Source organism: Lepidochelys kempii, chromosome 1, assembly GCF_965140265.1.
Source record: "Lepidochelys kempii isolate rLepKem1 chromosome 1, rLepKem1.hap2, whole genome shotgun sequence".
Taxonomy (NCBI): Eukaryota; Metazoa; Chordata; order Testudines; family Cheloniidae; genus Lepidochelys; species Lepidochelys kempii.
Genome location: NC_133256.1, coordinates 266,555,756 through 266,575,613, shown reverse-complemented (window position 1 = coordinate 266,575,613; position 19,858 = coordinate 266,555,756). Strand labels below are relative to the sequence as shown.

The window sequence follows — 19,858 nt, the reverse complement described above, 5'->3', positions numbered from 1 at the left end:
CCACCTCCCCCCCCCCAACACACACACGTACGTTTGCTGGTCTGTGCAGGCAGATTAGTGTCACAGCTGTAACTGAGGCACAGAGCAATAAACATAGCAGAACCAATTTCCATGGTGGCAAGAGGGGGCACGGGAGGTGACAACAATGAGAAGGATCTCTTCTTCTGACAAGTTTTAGGTAAGAGAGAATATTTATACATCACTCAAGTATTTTATATCCTTCTAGAGGACTTAGAAGTTGTTACATTTAAAATGTGCCTTGTTATTAAAATATTTTACTTTACTGCTGTATCCAGGCTGTTACTAGCCTATATACCAGTAATTGCAGTGCTTTGTGTTACGAGAATGACTGGAGAAAATAGGCAAGGTTTCTTCACTGGCGTAGTAGCTATTACAGTTGCTGTTTAATGAAGGTTTCTTCTAATGTTCAACTTTTTTAAAATTCACCATGAAGCTTCATTTCAGGTAAGGTAAAATTATATTTAGTCATAATAAATATAGGGACACAATAAAATGGTTTTGTTGCTGGCAGGACCCATGCAATATTAAAACAGTGCTCCTTCAACCCTAATTTGTAATTATTTTACACTGTTAACTGTACTGGGGTCAGAGAGCTTTATAAATTAATGAGGTTGCCTGCTGAGTTCAAATAGTATTATCTACATGAGCTGCTGCTGCAGAAGGCAGAAATTATTCCAGCATATTTTTAATGTAGGTATAACCTTCTGACTTTAAGATATTGCTTTTGGAACACTTTACATTAAACAGTAGTTTATATACTCTGCAATGAAAATGGGATACTGATCCATTTTAATAAGGACAAGTTGAGCATAAGAAAAATGCTTTTCCTGTAATGAGACGACGAGAATATTTGATAGAATTTTTTTAATTAAAATTGTTTAGATTATTACAGTTGCAATCAATGATATTGTACACTTGTTAAATGTTTACAAATAACTAATGTTCCAAAGACTGGAACAAGAACAAAAAACAATGTTTCATGTTGAAATAGAAAATTAAAATACTAGACTGTGTAGCGGGTTTAAAAGAACAGATCGAATAATTTAAAGAATAAAGTGAAATAACTACAGCATGAGAGGAGGTTGTGATAAACTGGAATAATGTACCACTGTTTTCAATCAAATATTAACCAGATAGTATTTGGGCACTTAGAAGTAGAATTTGGAACTAATTCTCAAATGAGAGGGGGAAAATCTATTTACCGTACAATTCCCATATTGAAATAAACTTTCATATTGCAAGCTTTAAAGCATTTGTTATATTGATTGTAATCTATAATATATTGGTTAAAGAAGGGAAATGGAAGGCAGTTTGAAGCTGAATATACAGTAATCTGTGCTAAAGATTCATTTTATTCAGAGTCTCCCATTTACAAGACCGATTCTGAGCTTCCTGTGATATATTGTTATGTAAATATGGTGCAGCAAGGGAAAGCAGCACTATGGAGATTCAATTTACTTTGAAAGTTGTTCATTATAGAAGGGATGAATGTTATTTATTTGATGTGATTCAAAGGCTAGAAATGACTTTTTCATTGTGAAGCCTATTGTGATGGGTGCAGGGTGATCTAATCTTTTTAATTTTGGCTTTCACACCAGTGGAGATGAAAAGAGATCTAAGCTCATTTATTGGTTGCTAAGTCCTGCTGGAGGCCTAAGTACCATTCGTGGTTGCTATGGCCAATCTGACCTCAATCTATGCAGTTTTAGGGACTTAAGCAATCCTTTTTTATTTAGGAGCATGTACCTTGATTTATGTCCAAAATTGAGCCTGAATGTCTTTGTCTGCAAGTGATAAATGGTGGCATACAATTCATCAGTTCTTACAAGTAAACACTGCTGTCCCACTAAAAATATGTTTTGTTCTGAGTTAATGGTATGGAACAAGCCAGTCTCCACAAACAGCTATCTTTTATTGTAGAGAGCCACTGAAACTTGGAGCAAAGTGAAGGAAATTGGCATTCATCTTCTTACATTAGCATTTCATTTGTGCTATCTGATGATGAGACTCTATGTAGATTGACAATGAAAGGCTAGCATTCCATTTCCCTATCTGAATATATAATGGATAGATTCTGAATGTATTTATTCTGTAGGGATAGTAAAAAGTCAGAAGTGCTTTCTCTGATAGTGTTTGTCTGCCACTTCATTATCACTAACTCTTAAAGTACATGCAGTCAAACAAACTGTGACTTAGCTCAGGGAAATTCCCAGTTTCAGTTTGAGGCAAGTACCTTGAATTCAAAGAGTATCAGATTTTTGTTACTACCAGAAATGTTCTCCTTGTGTGATAGTTAATGGTGCTTGCACCTTCATGTATTACAGAATCTCTTTCAAAAGAAACTACTGTGATTAAGAGGTTATTGAATGCAGAGTGGGTTTTAGGAGAGGAGTAGTAAAACGTTTCTTATATTAAAATTACTGGTTTGATTTGTCATTTGGCGTCTGCATGCTAGGCTAATGTGATAATGATCCCAGATTAGCAGCGGCAAAATCATTTTCTGTTTTTAGCATACTTCAAATACAGAATAATGCTTCATAGTACTTTTCTTCAATAATGAGTTAATAATTTTTGTACTAAATTGGCTACCACAGGTTACTACTATGAGGGGGGGAGATGAGACAAATTAAGTGTTGTACCTGGTAGCTGACATTGTTAAAGAAAGGGAAACCTAATCAGTAATTACACATTTTTAAGCTGAAAGTGGGTTTGAGGCTTTTCCTCTCTTTCTTCATGTAATAGCTTAAAGTAAGAATTTCTGAAGAAAGTCATTACTCTTTTTTAAAAAAATCCAGCTTGTATAAGAAGTGTAAGAAAAAAATAATGGCTAAACTACAACCCGTTGATAGAAATTTGGGGCCCGGTACATTAGGATCACTGGGGCCCCATGCCCTGCCATTTCACTTTATTTACACAGACATTAAACATGTTGGGGGGGTGAGCTTGGGACCCCGTTACAGTTATCCCCCTTTCGCCTCCTCTCAGCAGCCCTGACGATGGCCCAAAGAGATGCTACTTGGATAGAACAAAATTAATTCCCCAAACAATTTGAGAATTTCTGTTTATTGTCTTTAAAATATTGTTTTTAAAACAAAAGTAGTGCATGCTGATCTTTTCATGTTACTAAGATCTGATGCATGTTTTTCTCATGTAGCTTAATTGTTTTCAGAAACAGAATAGAATAGGGGTTAGTGTTTTGTTTGAACACATGAAACTATTATTTAGTCTTCCTAATCTCAGCACTTCAAATAAGAATTAACTGCAATGGCAGAAAGTTTTTCAATAGATTAGGCAGGTAATAATTGCCACTAGAATCAATGCCCAAAGAAATGGAATTTGTAAGGTGGAGCTTTACAGCACCATTGAGCTGCTTTTCAGCATTGGATTGATGGTAGAATTTGGCAGGACATTCCTTGGGGTTAGTTTACTAGGAGTAGCACTGTGTTAGTAGTTAATGCTAAAGATGATGTAAAAGACAGGAGACAGAAAATAAACTGGTTGATCTTTTTTTTCAAAGTCTAATCATAACACTCAGGTTTTCATTTATTGGATGTTTATAACTGTAAAAATCAGTATTGCATGGCTCAGAACAAGCTTGCTGAAATGTTTACATTCAAATAGTGCCAAGCACAAATGCCTTAATGACATTTTGATGACTTTCACTTAAGATGTAATAAAAGCAGAATGTAATGTAAAAACATAGTTTAAATAACTAATCTGTAATATTCTCATCTTCAAAACAGGAATGAGAACATCATCCTTTCTAGTTTACAGTTTGCCCACATTGGTATTACAGTATTCATACATTGTTTTTTCAAAAAAGAAAAATACAGCAAGTTTATTAGATGTATGTAAAATTTGTATTTCACTCGTCCACTGCAATTTAACAGAGATTAGAATAGTTCCACTGAATGCTTCTGATGTGTATTTGTGACCACACCCAAACCAAGTTGTGTGTCAACTGGACTCCTCTTGTGGGTTACCATGACTCACAGGAATAAGATTTGCAGCATCAGGCCCCACAGTATATCCTTACTCATATTTTTATTCTGCAACTTTTATTATAACTGTAATTCTGCAGTGTCACTTAAATACAAGTATTCATTGATACCACTGATTCAAACTTCTAGATTTCTACTTAGAATTCCTCCACTTTACACTTTTATCTTCTTTCTTAACTGATGCCAAATACAGCAGTATTGATTAATCAGAGGAGATGCTGTTTAAGTGTTTCAGTTGTCACGCTTCCGTTGGAGACTGAGTGCATCATTTTCACCACTGACTCATCTTCCACTGGTCCACAGCAAGAATTTTGATTTCTGTGCTTGGGACTCCCTTGAGCTTATGAACCAGGTCATATTTATTTGGTGTATGGTTTTAATATCTGTAGCAATATACTGACTTTCTACTTTGGAAATATAATGTAATTAAGGTATGTTTCAAAGGTGCAGATAGTTGCAGGAAAATTGGAAATATTTTTAAAACCTCATAAAATCAGTGCTGCTCTGTTAATACAGTTAATCATTGTTCTTTTCTCTCTCTGACTAGATTAACTGGTATATTAAGGGTCAGATTTTGAAATCTGGGTGCAGCACTGTAGAAACCTGTATTTGCTTTTTCAAATCATCTAGTTATATATGTAAACAGGTAGGCACTTGCAAATGTATATAACCTTTAGCTTAGACACATGGATTTTTTTTTGATACACCCATTGTGCTCTCCTTTGAAAATCTGACTCTGAGTCTGTATTTTTAGAAGAGAAATTTAAGAATATACAAATCATAACAAAATAATCTTACTGAAAATTGTCAGTTACGTAGTGTAGTTCATATTTATCCTATGACACATACATGTGCTATTGGGTGATTGCCTGTTCTTTAGACTCCTCCCCTGAGTAAGTTCCATAACAGAAAGTTAACTTCTCTGTAAGAAAAATAAAAAACTTGTGTGAAACAAATTTCTCCTAAAACTTACTGGAACATGGTAATTTCCGGCCTGGATTCTTTTACACTGTAATAGGATATTTTTGCAGAGGATTGGGTGGCTCAAGTGATTGGTATGTCACATGTAGATAAATGCTTGAACTTGGCACAGGTTGGTAATAAAGATGTATTGTATGGCTGTATGGCTACAGCATCACCAGTCTGGTTCCTATCCCGCTCTCTTCTTGCTTGCTGTAGATCCTTGCCCCTTCACTAGCATGGGTGCTGGATTTGATTTGGCTTCAAAGCCAGGCCCGCTGCTATTACACTGCTCCTCCATTCTCCAGAACAAAACCCTACTCTCAAGGTCCTCTGTTTAAAATATCCTTCAGTACAATAGCCCTACCATATCCCCACCAATTTAGCACAGGTCTATCCTGTGCACTAAGTTTGGTAATGGGCTTCTGGAAATACTGACATGATTACATACGGTATAAGACCGTATCATAATGCATACATACAAGGGGGCGGGACTAAGGTTGCACAGGCACCCTTCATTCTGGCATTTCCTATCTTGAATGCTTGACTGCCCTTGGTAATATTCTTTTAATGTCATTTCTGTGTGTTTTTACACACACACACACACACACTGCAGCCAATTTAGTTTCCATGATAATTATAGCTTTCAATATCATGATTTTTGTGCACTTAAAATCTAAACTATAATGTTGCACTGTCAAGGTTCTTTGTGTTTTGTCTTCCTAGTTCTTTTTTTTTTTTCCTTATCCCTCTCACTGCCCATTCTCTCCTCCCCCCTCCACCAGCCAATATCAGGTGACTCTGCCATTAGGCTGCTGGCTGAGTTTGGGCAGGTCACTTTGGCTCTCTGTGCCTTGGTTCCCCCATCTCTGAAATGGCAATAATGACACTAACCTCCTTTTTAAAGTGCTTTGAGATCTACTATATAAGATCTAGATATTATTATTCCATGGCAACAATCCTTGGTGAATCTGCATCCCTGCTCACACTTAATGTTTGAGTTTTTTGTGGGGGAGGGTGTTAAGGGTAAAAGCTGCTAGAATGATTTGGATGGGCACTTATTAGTGTCCATGTGATTTATAAATTGAATACATGTATAATTTTATTAGTCAAAAATCACAGTTGGCGAGCAGTGTAACACAGTACTGCAACTTTCCTCTCATTCCCCACTTATTCAGTATGTGCTGTTGGTGAGTAGGAAACACGTTTTGGCTAGTGACCTGCTGGATGGTTTCTCAAGTGCTGCATGACTGGTGACTATTCAAACATCGCCTGCTCTGAGGCTGTGTCCACAAAAGAAAAGGAAGAAATAATTCTGACTGTATTTGCCTTCTGGCGTTTGTAAGTTCTTTTGATCCAGAGATGTTCATGTTAACAGCTCCTGAATCCATCTGTGCTTAGCTCACAATTCCTTAGCCTTAAAGTATCTGTAACAGATTATGTGAAAACTAAACAAACTCCTTACAATACTTTAGGCCCTAAGACTGAAATTCACCTCTTCCTGCATAAAGGATTGCCTGCACTTCAGCCTATGCATACCCAGGTGTCTCGCCTCAAACCTCCTGGTGATCCTAGTGTCAGACAGCAGCAGCAGCACCCCTCCTCTTGCTCTGTGTTTTCGATCTTGAAAAGGATCTGATCAGATTTCTCCCCATACAGTGTACTGAGTTCATTTATCACATTTAAAACGTAGATCCAACCACAATTCAGTCTTTTGGATCAGAATTTCTTTCCCGTTCATACCCCATGCGTATAGATGTGCTTGATGTGCATTCAGTTATTTGCATATTCAATGTGCCATTCTATATTCAAATTGTGAAAACACTAGTAAAATGGTTTGGGTGAAATTTCTAGTCTCTCTCTCTCTCTCTCTCTCTCTCTCTCTCTCTTTTTTTTTTTTTTTTTTTTTTTTTACATCTTGTGGTTTTTCCTCCAGGCCATCAAGGCATTTCCTTCAGCTTCTTTTGCTCTCTTAGCCTGTGTGCTGATCATGGCTGTATTGCTTTCAAACCTCTCCTCTAGAGAGGTAAGAGAAGTTTGCAGTTTTTCATTTGTCACTCGTAATTCCTGAAGCACTTCTACAAAATAATCTTTATCTTCAATAGCAGTTGCCATCTTCCTCTGGGCCTACAGCAGCAGAAAATTGTAGCAGCGTGCTCATTGCTGAGGGCATAGACTTGAATATAAAGAAATCAATGTTTTATTCATGCCTTTTGGCATTTTAAATGCTTGAATCTACTTCTCAGAAATTGCACTATTCTGAGAGTAAAGGGAGGAGAACCTGTACCAGTAAAACATGCACGTGTGTTTCTGAGAGAAAGCGAGAGAGTGGCTCTGTCTATCTTAGGTACTTATATATAGCCCCCATAACTGCAGTATCTGAACGCTCCACAATCTTTAATTCATTTATCCTAACAACACTCCTGTGAAGTAGGGCAGTACCGTTGTCCCCATTTTACCCTTACCACTAGACCATCCTTCCTCTCTAGGACTCATGAAAGGTGCTAAAATTGAGGTCCTCTGGTCACAGAACAGGTGTGACATGGCAGCAGCAGAGTAAATTTTTCTGTTTCTTCCCAACAATATGCCTCGAACCTGGCCCAAAGGAGCCACCATTGAAATACGAGGACAATTCAGACTTTATACTGTTTGATCCTAAATGTTCCAACCAGGGTGTCACTTATGCCAATTGTGATGCAGACACCTCTCTGCTCAGCAAGACTAAGATAATTTACTTTCACATAGGATACTAATTTATAAACAGATCAAGTGGTGACAACTTTCAGTCCTAAGCTAGTGATTGGGCTCCCATTCTGCAACTGACTTCAGTGGAGAATGGGGCCCAGTCACCAGCTTATTCATGGCACAGCAGTACATCTGCATGCTCTCAGCCGCAGGACTGGCACATTAGAGATTGAAAGATCTATGGTCTGTCAGCTCAAAGGCAGGCAGTCCCTCTTCTGCTACAAAGAGAAGACAATTCCTCCATACTTTTCACTCAAATATAGCAAAATCTACAATAGAGATCACTTACTCACTTCTTTTAAATAGTTCCCAGACATTAGTGGTGGAGAGTTGCTCCTCTTCCCTGAGGATTCCCACAAGGATGGTTCTTGCCACCTCTTATTCAACATTGATTGTATGTAAGAACACTAGTAAGGATTGTGAGCCATACAGACTCCACTGTTATCAATAGGCAGATGATACCCTTTGACGTTCAATGTCTCTGTTTCGACAGAGAGACAGTGCAGAACCCCTGAAGACAGACTGCCCGAGAGAAAATGCGACCTGTGCCAAGAGTAATTGGCTCAAGTTTAATCTACATAAGATGGAAGTGATGTTGGTTGGCGGAGGAAACCATTTTGAGGCACTGGCTAAAACAGTAATCTCACTGAATGTGTCTGCTCCTGTTGATCAGAGGGATGTAGTCTCTGCATCCTACTGTATTCACTGCTGCTGCTGAAATCCCAGGAGGGACGAGTGGCAAATAAGGCCGCCTTTTACCTTTAGCTACTCTGCTGCAGTCACTCTCTGTTGTTGATTTAATGACAGTGACTCATATTTGTCAGCTCAAGACTCCACATTCACAATATATTCATTTTTGGGTCAACTCTAAAGGCAGCTGGAGGAGAATGCAGCAGATTGAAGATCTGTGTTTAAGCACCCCACCCCCCCCAACACACACTCTAGTGTAGTACACTCTCTCCCTCCCTCTCTCTCTCCCCCTAGCCCCTTTCAGAAAGCAGTTTCTTCTGGAAAATTGACCACTGGCACCTACCTCCTCACTGTGTAAAAAGTGTCTTAAACTGGAGTGTCTTTCTAGGGGTAACTGATGTAGAGCAGCTAGATACAACAGTAATGAGTGCTTTAGAAAGATGTTTTACAATAATAAAGTGCTATTACAAAGCACGTAGGAATGGCCAGCCAATCAGACTGCTTGAGTGGGTGAATGTCCCTATGTCTCTTTCCATGACTGATCATTGTTCTCTTCAGGGGATGGGAGCAATAGTTTTTAAAAAATCCCTTTTCCTACTGCTCTGACTTAGGGAGCCACAGCGCAGCTGCCTTCATCGTGCTGGCCACCAAGATACTGTATTGCATTTCTGTCCCCTGTGCTGTCGGTTTTGGAGGAGAGCAATGTGCCATCTCTTCCCTCTTGGTCACTCACTCCAGTTGGTTGCTGCCACTCAGTGGGGAGCAGTGGAAGGGAAGGAGCAGCTGCTGTGGCAAGGACTCAAGAGGTGGCCCCTGTTCTGAGCACCATCCTGTCCCCCTGGGCTCGCAGAGTGAGAGGAAGAATCCCTAGTTGACCTCCTGTCTGCACAGCGTGCCCTTGTGGGGGGAGGCCAGCAATGCAGACTTTAACAGAGTGCAGCAGCCATCATCCCCAGGGTTATGGCCAGGCTGGATCTGGAAATGACCAAATGTGCAAACTCCAGAGCAGTCCTGGTGAGATTGGGAATGCTGCTGCTATGGTTTCTATGGAAACAGAAGGGTATGATGGAAGCCAGCTGAGGCAGCTAACAAGAGCTCAGACTCAGCTGCTGGATGCTGATTTGATAATATGGACTTTTTAAAATAACCCTTTACCTTATTCCCCCACAACCAATCTCTGTTTCCATAGAAAGGGATCAGAAAGGCAGTGGGTTGCCAGCAGCAGTGAATGAAAACTCTTGCTTGTCACTTTCATCAGCTGTCTGTCATGCGAGACCTGCAAATACCAGTTTGCTAAAACCAGCTGCAGGCTCATAAAGTGTGTAGTAATTGTAATTTCAGAAGGAAAAAAAAGTGTGAAAGGCATTTTAAAGGTATTTTGTCCCTTTGTTGAATGGAATGACTTCAAGAATGGCATATTAGCTCTTTCCAACCTGTGAAGTTACACCAGATACCAGCACGGTCAGAATATTTTTCACAGATTGTGAAATCTCTTCTTTTATAATACAAGCATTTTATAAATAGATACAGTTATAACATATATTCTCAGAGGAAACCCAGATGTATCCATGCTCTAAACTGTTTATGTGGCTGGGTGGAAAAGAAAGAATATGGTTAATTTGTGATTCCTTTTAATTTGTCTTATTCCTTTTCATCTTTGCCAATATCATCCCTGCATTAGCATGTCTTGGTCTCTTAGCCCCAGTTACATAGTGTTTCAAGTTAATTTTTCTGGAGTTTTTCAAGTCATATCTCATGTGAAGGTCACTAAGTATTGATAAAAAAAGAGAATTCATTACTAAACTTTTATTATTTAATTGTTCTGATTTTTTTATTTAAGATATTTTTACAGTGGGGGGACTATAGTAATAAAATCTTCTGTATAAAATTAAAAAACTGACTATAGATTAAATTCAGCACCCATTTAGTTCAATGAGAATTATGCATCTGCATATGACAGGGCTGAATTAAGTGTAGCAACTGTTTCTAGTTTGGTAGATTGCTTCTGTTATTATTTTGCTAGTTGAGTGCTGCTAAATCTATTTTTTTGTTTACTTTTAGAATGTGAGCTCTGGATTGAATTATGATGGAATTTCCTAATGGTCAACCTTCTTTAATAATTTAGTCATTTAAATAGAGATTTTGAAACAAAAGAAATCAGGACATATGGGGGGGGGGGGGAGAGCAAGCTTTCTTTCTCTCCCCACACAAAATATATCAGCAGCTTAGTGTTAAGGTTATTATTGCAGAATCCACCAGTGAAAACCCTAAAACATAATGAAATAAGCAGCTGAGTGATGCAACATTTTGTCTGTGCTACTCATTAGTTTCGCTTCTCAGCCTCAACTACCTCCATTACATCAGCCATAGTCCATGTATCTCTAGCCTTATCTGCTGCCTTGATGTGCCAGAGGTACCTTGGCACACAGCTACTGGCCCCCCAGACCTCCCCAAATTTCCACTCTCCCTGTCTCCCATGTCGCACACATACTTTCCTGCTCACCCCACCTGTGGCCATGCTGAGGCCCATATCTTCTTGAGACCACTCTCAGATCTTCTGCTTCCCAGCCTGCTGGGTTATTTCCACAGCATGGCTATCTAGAATAGAACTGGTGAGAAAATGTTGACAAACATGAAAATTAATATTTTAGGTTTTGTTTTTCAAAATAGCCAGTGGAACTTGACAATTCTGTCAGCTAATCTGGCCGAACTCAGGTTCAGAGGAATAAATCTTTGTGTCTAATTAAAAAAAATGTCAGACGTACCTATGAGCTAACATGATATCTGACAGGTATCAGAGGTTTCAGAGAAGCAGTCGTGTTAGTCTGTATTCGCAAAAAGAAAAGGAGTACTTTAGTCGCTAAGGTGCCACAAGTACTCCTTTTCTTTTCATGATATCTGAGTGTGTGTATGTGAGAGAGAGGGAGGGAGAAATGTTTGGAGATGGTGGGGACTCTGGTGGTTTAATTAGAGGAACCCAAAGTATTGTGGAAAAAAACAGAGCAAAATTTCAAAAAGTGGCATTTAAAAATATTTCTTCAGCACAAGTTAGTAAATATTTTTTCTTAAAATTTTACATGGAAAATATAGTTATCCTCTGAAGAATTATTGGACCAAATTTAAAGATCTTCAGTGTATTCACTGAAGTGTGAAACACAGGAATTTTTGTTCCATTTTCAGTGCAAATTTCAATGCAACCTTTGCTATGGAGACTCTACCAACACCTCCAATGATACAGATAATAATTTAAATTTTTATTTTTTGGAAAAAAGCTTAGCATAAATAAAAGTACAGTTTCATTGTAATCATTTTTCAGTGTATTTAGCATTTTTCAGAAAAGAAATAATTGAGTTCTGTTTATTATATTAACTTTATTTTTACCTTTGATTTACTCCGCCTTCCTACTGCTGATTATAATATATTTAGCTTTTGCTGTGCTTCCAGTTCTACATACTGATTTGTCTTCCCAGAGGCACGGAAAATTTGACATGCAGTTTTTGAAATATTGTACTTGTAGCTGTTGAAATGCTTCTAAAACTATAAACATCATTAGCTGCTAAATAACACATCAGTTGCTATAGCGTAGTGTGTTTGCATACACACAGGTATGATTCTAGAGTTCTCTGAATAGCATCGAGTGTGTAGTGATAATATAGCTATTATAATAGATGAAAGTACCTCAAAATCTTACTATGTGTCTGCTTTAAAATAACCTTTACCAAAATTGCGACCTTGCATACTGTCCACAAAAGGACTTCCTTTTATATTTTATTCCTTTCTCAGAAGTGTTTGCATAAAACTGCAGCTGGCCTTATGAAAATACTTAAAGCTACAATTTCCTCCGGATTCTTTCAATGAGACTTAGGCTTCTAAGACCCAAATCCTCAAAGGTATTTAGTTGCCTAATTCCCATTGGTGAAGTTAGGCACTTAAATACCTTTGAGCAACTGGGCCTTAGTGCCTGTCACTTTTGAAAGTGGGACATAGATTCTTCAGTCCCTTGGCCACTTTTGAAAATTTTACCTTACTGACTCTGCCCAGTTGGCTTTTAAGGCTCCTGCAAAGTGGCAATGATGGGACTAATGTCAGGGGAGATTGATAGAAGTACCTAAATCCTGACGAATGTGGTCTGGGGATCTATATACCTCTCTAGGTTTTTTTATATTAGCACCCATCACCATAATATCTGAGCACCTCCCATGACCAAACTGCACTCTTTTATTTCTTCTTAGTGTGACTCATTCCAGCAGGGGTAGTTTTAAAATGAGTGTATTTATATGTGAAGTGTGATAGTGTTGCAGTGTCAGCATATAAGAGAGCTATTGCAGTACAGTTGATCATTCTTATTTTAGCCAGGAGTGGGTTCCTAATGCTCCTGCATCCGATGAAGTGAGCTGTAGCTCACGAAAGCTCATGCTCAAATAAATTGGTTAGTCTCTAAGGTGCCACAAGTACTCCTTTTCTTTTTGCGAATACAGACTAACACGGCTGCTACTCTGAAACCTGTGAAAGTTCTGTCTTCCATGGATCTTAGCCTCTCTCTACTCCTCAACCATTTCATTGTTCCAGTGGAACGTAGCCATCATGGGAGGTAATGGTTATGGTGAATGAAAGAAGAGGTCTTTTAGATTTCTAGGATAAATCCCATGCACCCTTCAACATCATTTCTATTGTGCTGGAGCCATATACAGTGCTATATGTATGGTAACCAGTCAGACTCTGTAACTCTGCTGAGGAGGCTGTCTAAGGCTAGTCAGCTATTTATTACAGAATCATTGGCGTTGGAGATGGAAACAAACCTATTAGCTGGCCTATTCCACTTCCAGTTGCCAATGCATTTTAATGCATTTTCTCGCATTTAGTTTTTAATATTCCCAGAAATTGAGCTTTTATCATGGCCTTTTACCTGGTTCCGCACCTTAATAGAACCCGCTGTCCTAATATATTTTCCCCTTAATTTTCCCTTTCTTCATTTCATCCCATTATTACTAGTTATATCTCCCTGTACCACCCTAAATAATTCTTCACTACTCTTTAAGTGCTGAATCCCTTCAAATATTTACAGACTATTATGCTCCACCCAGTCATCATTTAGACAAATGATGCATATTTAGCACTTTTACTTTTTCCTTATAAATTAAACATTCCAGTCAATTTCTTTGTTTCCTTCTGTACTCTTTCCCTGATGGGGGAAGGTGTGCGTGTGTGTGGGGGGGGAGGAAATACTTGATTTCTGAGGAGGCAATACCACTTCAGACTAAGCGTGGGACAGGACAGATGTCTAAATTATTTTAAACCAGAAAAACCAAGTAACTGGTGAGGTAATTGTACCTAATTAGTAGTGACAACATCTACAGTTACTATAGTTAATTTTGTTATAGTAATATCTAATACATCTGTCAGTCAAGTCAGGAAAAATATTAAAGCCCCATGGCCCAAAGAAATTCTTCATTTGACAGCTCTTTCATGGGGCTTTGGGAGGGGAGCTATCAAGCAGCTGATTCCCCACCAACATGACACGTATGGCAATGGATGAAGTGGGGAATGAGGCAAACTAGGAAATGGACAGGATCATCAAGTTCCTCATATCATGAGCTGTTCAGAGACACCATACATAGGGCCTCCTGCCTCCAGTCAGTTCTTCTCTCCAGTGATGGGAGATCTCCACTTCACTCTAACTGCATTTTTTTTCAAAGAACACACCAAAAGAACTGACCAGGTCTTCTCAGTCTTCCACTCCTGTGGTTTGTGTGAGGAGAAAATGCACAGATTTGAGTGGGGAGTAACACTAATCATGGAGCTAGAATTCCCTATATGAGCTCACTCCCTGAACAACTTTGCAACTCTCAGTCATGGGGTGATTTGATTTATTTATCTGCCATTACACAGTCTGTCTCCTGTATAGGTCAAACTGGTCCAAAACTGGCATAGACAGATGTCAAGATCTAATGTGCCCGAATAGTCTGTGCATCTTTTATGGTGGATTAAATCCTTAAAAAGTAACAAATCATAAGCTGCTGGTTTGTTTTGCTTAATTGTGTAATAATGTAGTTACTCTTTTTTTCTCAGAAAGGACAATGGGTTTTTTATATGATGTAGAAAAAAATTACTGAAAACCTATTTGTCTATAAATCTGCTCAGAAAGACTCAAAAAAAAAAAGTTTTACCATAAATAGATTGTGGATTTCACTTCATTTTCTCAGAGAGTATCAAATACTGTATTGAATTAGAAATTTGCTACTTATTAATCAACTTCAAACAATTACTAGTCTAATTTATTACTAGTCTAATTTGGAAAAATAGAAACAAAAGTTGTTTTGAGTAGCCAGTGAAGAATCATTATGGTTGCACGCTGACATGTACTTTCAGAAATATGTATATTTCTGATTCAGATTCCACTATTTCCAGAGCTAGATGCCTACATTTGTGCAACTAAGTTCATATGTATTCAGTCCACCTTATAGAACTATGTTTATACTGATTTTCAGAAGTGCTGAGCATCCTGCAGCTCCCATAGACCGCAGTGGGAGCTGCAGGATGCTCAGTGCCTCTGAAAATTACGTAGGTGCTGAAAGCCCTGTTACAGCATCTGGTAGTGTAGATCCCCGTGCCTGTACAGAGTCTCATGGAAGTCACTGGGACTCTGCACAGGCCTAGGGGGCATACTAGAAGATTCCCAATGCAGTAATGGATCCAAACTGTAGATTTAGGTGACCAACTTTAGGCACTCATGTTTAAAAATGTGGGCCTGAGTCTCTTGGTAGACTCACACTGTTACATTTTCATCACAGTTGTCTTTGCTTTGTGCCATTGAGGTAGAAGATACCACTGAAAGAATCTGTGTCATAACAACAACTTGGAGGAACAGAACAATAGAGGTGGTTGTTAGTTTATTTTAAATGATTTTTTGGGGGACGGGGTTTCTTAAGTATATTTTTAAGAGATTTTAGGAAGAAATACTCAAACCAGTAGGAATCACCTCTTCTAAATTCTTTACTTGTTCTGTAAATTGTTGGTCAATGGCAGGTTGACATGGTTGGTCAATTTTTATATGGTTGGTCAATTTTTAAAAAAAAATTATTAAAGTGTACTTAGTGCAGGTATTTTAACATTTGTAGTAATTCGTTGGCTGAAAAAATCCTCCAATGTAGACATGCTATAACTAAGTTATACTGATATACAGCCAAAATATGATTAACCTATTCAGTTTGCTGAGATAAAAACAAGTAAATGAATGTGCTTTCATCCATTATTATATCGTATGTCCCTAGTGAAATATGTTACATTCTACCAGCCTATTTAAATAGGAACTTAGAACACATTAGAGGAACATTGGAAAGAATATCTTGTGTGCGAGTGCGTGTTTAATTAAGAATACTGGAGAAAACAGATGGTTTATTTGCTTTTTCTTTAGATGTTCCAATCTCCCTAAAATGTTTGATAGCAATTTAAACAGTTTTGAAATGTGGTATGTTCAGCACAGAATGATGATAGTTTTCAGTTTGGGGAATTGTATTTCATGTTACCTTTTACCAGTGGTAATTCTGCTTTTGGCACAGTGCTGGGGCACTGTACACTCAGAGAAATATAAATCCAGGTTTACTTTCAGGTTTGGGGTTCATGCAAATCGTAAATTCAAGGGATGTGAACGTATATACATCAAAACTGAAATAATGGTTCACATGAATCCCTGAAAAACAAAACTACTGAGTTCTGTATGATTCTTCCTTTACCCTTGCATTGTGCCTATGTCAGCAGATTTGGTACCATCCACCATTTGGAAACATTTTTCAGTTTGAGCAACCTTTCATATTATGTGTGAGCTTATTTTTGAGTGTGACTGTTAAAACTTTCCTCGAGTCACGAGTTGTTCACAATGTTGGAAGTTGTGCATTGAGTAAAAATTATTTCAGCAGTGAATACGTGCAACACTATTAAAGTCAACGGAGTTATTCCTCCTTATTCCAGTGTTGAATTTGGGCCAAAATCTGCTCTGGTTTATACTTGTGGAAATTTAGAGTAACTGTTGAATTTCCTTGAATTACTTCTGAATTGCACCAGTGTAACAGAATACAAAATTGTCTCTTGTTCCTCAGAGGTCTGCCATATGTATTTTAATGATATTAAATGGGGTAGAGTTATGAGATTTTTTTAAAGGCCCAGAAAGGCTGTAATTTTCCTCATTTCTGATGTCAGTGTTGAGACATGAATGTATTGATGTCATCTACGTCCAATGACCTGAAAAATTCTAGTACTGTTATGACTTGAATACCATAATATGGTGCTTAAGTTAATTCTGCTATCATATCTGCATTGTGTATCTGTTTGTGATGTGGGTTTTAAGTGAATGTGACTCTGAAAACATATAAGATTTAAGCTTGTCTTACATACTGCCAGGTTTCCTCCATTCGTCAAAATACTTGTATCTACCTGTGGGAGCAGATCCCCTAAAAGAAATGTGTGTTGGTCAAAAATGGAAAAAAATGCTCAAACACCAAAGGTCTTTGTATTCCGTAGTTCTTCCCAGGTGGATTTGAAACCAGTTTTGGGTATCTGTTACAGTTGACCTTTGATAGAATAATTTAGATGTTTGAGCCTACTCAGACATGTAGCCAAAAGGGAGCTGTCTTGTTGCATGCATTTTTAAACATTTGCAAGCTGAATCAAAGATCAGAATGCAAAATTTAGGACTCGGAGATACCTGTGAATTTGTAATATTCTCTTCAGGACTTTGGGGAGCTCTGAGCCTATGAACATACATTATTCTGAATACTGTATTTTCTCCACTGAACATTGTTTTTGATTCTACAGTGTTTGCCTTAATTTTCAGTAACTCAAAAATATGTAAAATGGAAGTAGCTTAGCAAGCATGTGGCAGTAAGATCTGAAAACTCTATTTTATGAGCTAAAGTAAATGTTGTTTTACCTTTTCAAGTAGACCTCTTCAGAATTTGAGAAATTTAATACAAGTCCTATAACTTCCATTTCCACAGTTATAAAAGAATGATATATATTTCTTTGTAATTCACATTTGTCAAAAACTTTAGTATTGTAGCTGATGCATATTGTGTGACAGAATAATTTCTGACCATGTTTTAAGTATAAATAGCATTCTTCTGATGATCTCATTATTTTCATAGAATAATAAGATCCCAATAGTAATATTTAGAAGAATGAGAAGAGGACTGGGCATTAGGAGCTCTTGAGTTAAAAATCCAGGTTCTGTTACTTGCTCACTCTGTGACATGGGCAAGTCAGTTACCTCTCTGTAAGATGTAGATAGTAAAAGCTTCCCAGCTCACAGGGGTGTTGTGAGGTTTAATTAGCTAATGTTTATATAGCACTTTGAAGATATAAAGCTAAGATGTATAAGTGCTAATTATTTTCCAATTGATTGAATATTCTGTGCTTTATTTACATAATATCTGTTCTATATTTAGTGTATAATGATTCTTTAAATTCTTTTATAGTTTATTCCAATGAGTACATTTCTTTAGAAGTAGCTGCTAGGATACTGGCATTTCAGCATAACATTGATTATTCATCAGTTAATATTGGAGGGAAATGCTTAGTGGTCTAAGAATTACTTTTGAACTACCTAAATTCCCTGCAACCATGAGTTTGAATCCCAGAAGGGACCATTCGCTCTTTCATCGTTCCATGGAGTGTAATATGAGCTCTATTAAACTTTCTTTGTGATGGGCATCTGGGTAAAGCCTTTGTAAACCAAGGTCCTGGCTGGTATTTGTGGACATGAAAGAACTCCATGGCCCTTTTCAAAACAGTAGAAGTTTGCCTCTTGCATAATACGTTTGCAAGCTAGCCAGCTGGCTGCCATCAACCACCCCAAACATGGTGGCATTTCAGCATTCAAGTGATTCCTATATGCTATAGTTTATGTGGTGCTTTGTGATCCTCCAGCTTGAAAGATGTTGTATGAATGAGACCTTATGAGCATTAATCAAATCTAAGATGACGATCAACATTTAAGGAAATGGAAATACCAGTGACTTTATGATCAAGTATCTTTCACCCCATGCTCCGCTCCAGAACACCCATGTTCAAAACTCAGTCTCTTCCTGGCTTCCTCATTTGGCTTTTATTAACAATGTAAACTCCAACCCTAGCCATGTCCCTAGACTTGGCTGTTCCTACCGTTCCTCCATGAAGATTGCTTAGTCCCAGACCCTACATTCCTCTGCTCTTCCCTTATAGCCAGGGCTGCAAGTAGCTACACCTGCCACCGTGAGTCAATAGACTCAATTAGCACTTCTCTGCAGAGTTCCAGCATCTACTGACAAGGTGGGTCTATAGAACTATCAAGAAACACTGTTAGATACCGCAATAATTCCCTCTCCCCTTCTCCCCAGGATAAAAAAAAATTTAATATAATGTGCTATCCTTTCCAAAAAAAATGTGCCCCTGTCAGGGATAACTTCTCTGGGTCTAATGTAGAGGAGAGAGGGTAGATCACAGAGGCAGTGACTACCCTGTCTAAAATGTAGGATAGCTCAGTGGTAATTTCCCTCCTTATCACCTCCTATAATGATAAGCACTTTAGGAAGTCGGGGGTCTGATTGACCCAAGCTATGAACTTTTCTGCCTTGTTTAGCTGGGAGAAGGTTCACAAACTATTTGGTATTGTAACATTGAAGTACAACTGCATGACAGCTCTCCCAATCAATTTAAACATTACAGCTAGGCTAAGAGCTGTGGTTACAATCTCCTTTTTCCCCATCTGTGGCTTGGAAATCTTCTGTCTTTTCCAGGTGCTCCAGCAAATTGTCCGTTTTTTGTTGTGGGGACCTCTCATGGATCTAAAGGGAGTTAAATCTTTTAGCCCTGCTCCTCAAAACAGAAAATGGAAGAATCTAAATCAGATAGGAAGTAAAGTTTACTCCTTAGCCATGCTGTTTATGGAGATAGGAGTTGAGGTTTGGTGTATCACAGAACCTCTTTCCAGACAGGGTCCAGGATCAAGGTTACACAAACTCTCTCTTTTTTTAGGTTGTTTCTCTGTTTATTTTTTTCTGATTGTTGTGGGAACTGTTTAAAGAGCAACAACTCTTAAATTTATAAAAAGATGAAAAAAGGCAGTGTTCACCTGATTTTACCTTCCACTGCCTTTTGCTGACCTTTCATTCATATTTATTCCCAGAGCCCTTAAGTCTTCAGGAGTATGAATCTATTTTATAGGGTATTTGTAAGGGAGGATGACTTCCCTATAATAATTCTCCTCTGAACATCATAACAGATCAGCATTCAACTACTCCTTCCAGAAGAGAGCTGATGCTTTGAAAGCCTGTTTTATCTTTATCATTCAAATCCCTTTAATACCTGTGTGAGTAACTTCACATCTTGCTTTAAAAGGAACTGATGACTAAAGTACGAGGGAGCGAATGCCTTCCATTGCAGTGGCTGGCAAAGCATGCCCATTGTGG

At 38.1% G+C, this 19,858-nt stretch overlaps 1 protein-coding gene across 3 annotated transcripts in view; it reads left to right on the top strand.

Moving 5' to 3' along the window:
- The first annotated feature begins 48 nt into the window (after positions 1-48).
- Positions 49-19,858, top strand: part of LOC140904998 (dynein axonemal heavy chain 12-like) — an 84,561-nt gene continuing 64,751 nt past the window's right edge. For all 3 annotated transcript variants that reach the window (XR_012156696.1, XR_012156697.1, XM_073327472.1), the window contains exon 1: positions 49-178. The gene's annotated coding sequence lies outside the window, so the exon portion shown is untranslated. The remainder of the gene's footprint in view (positions 179-19,858) is intronic.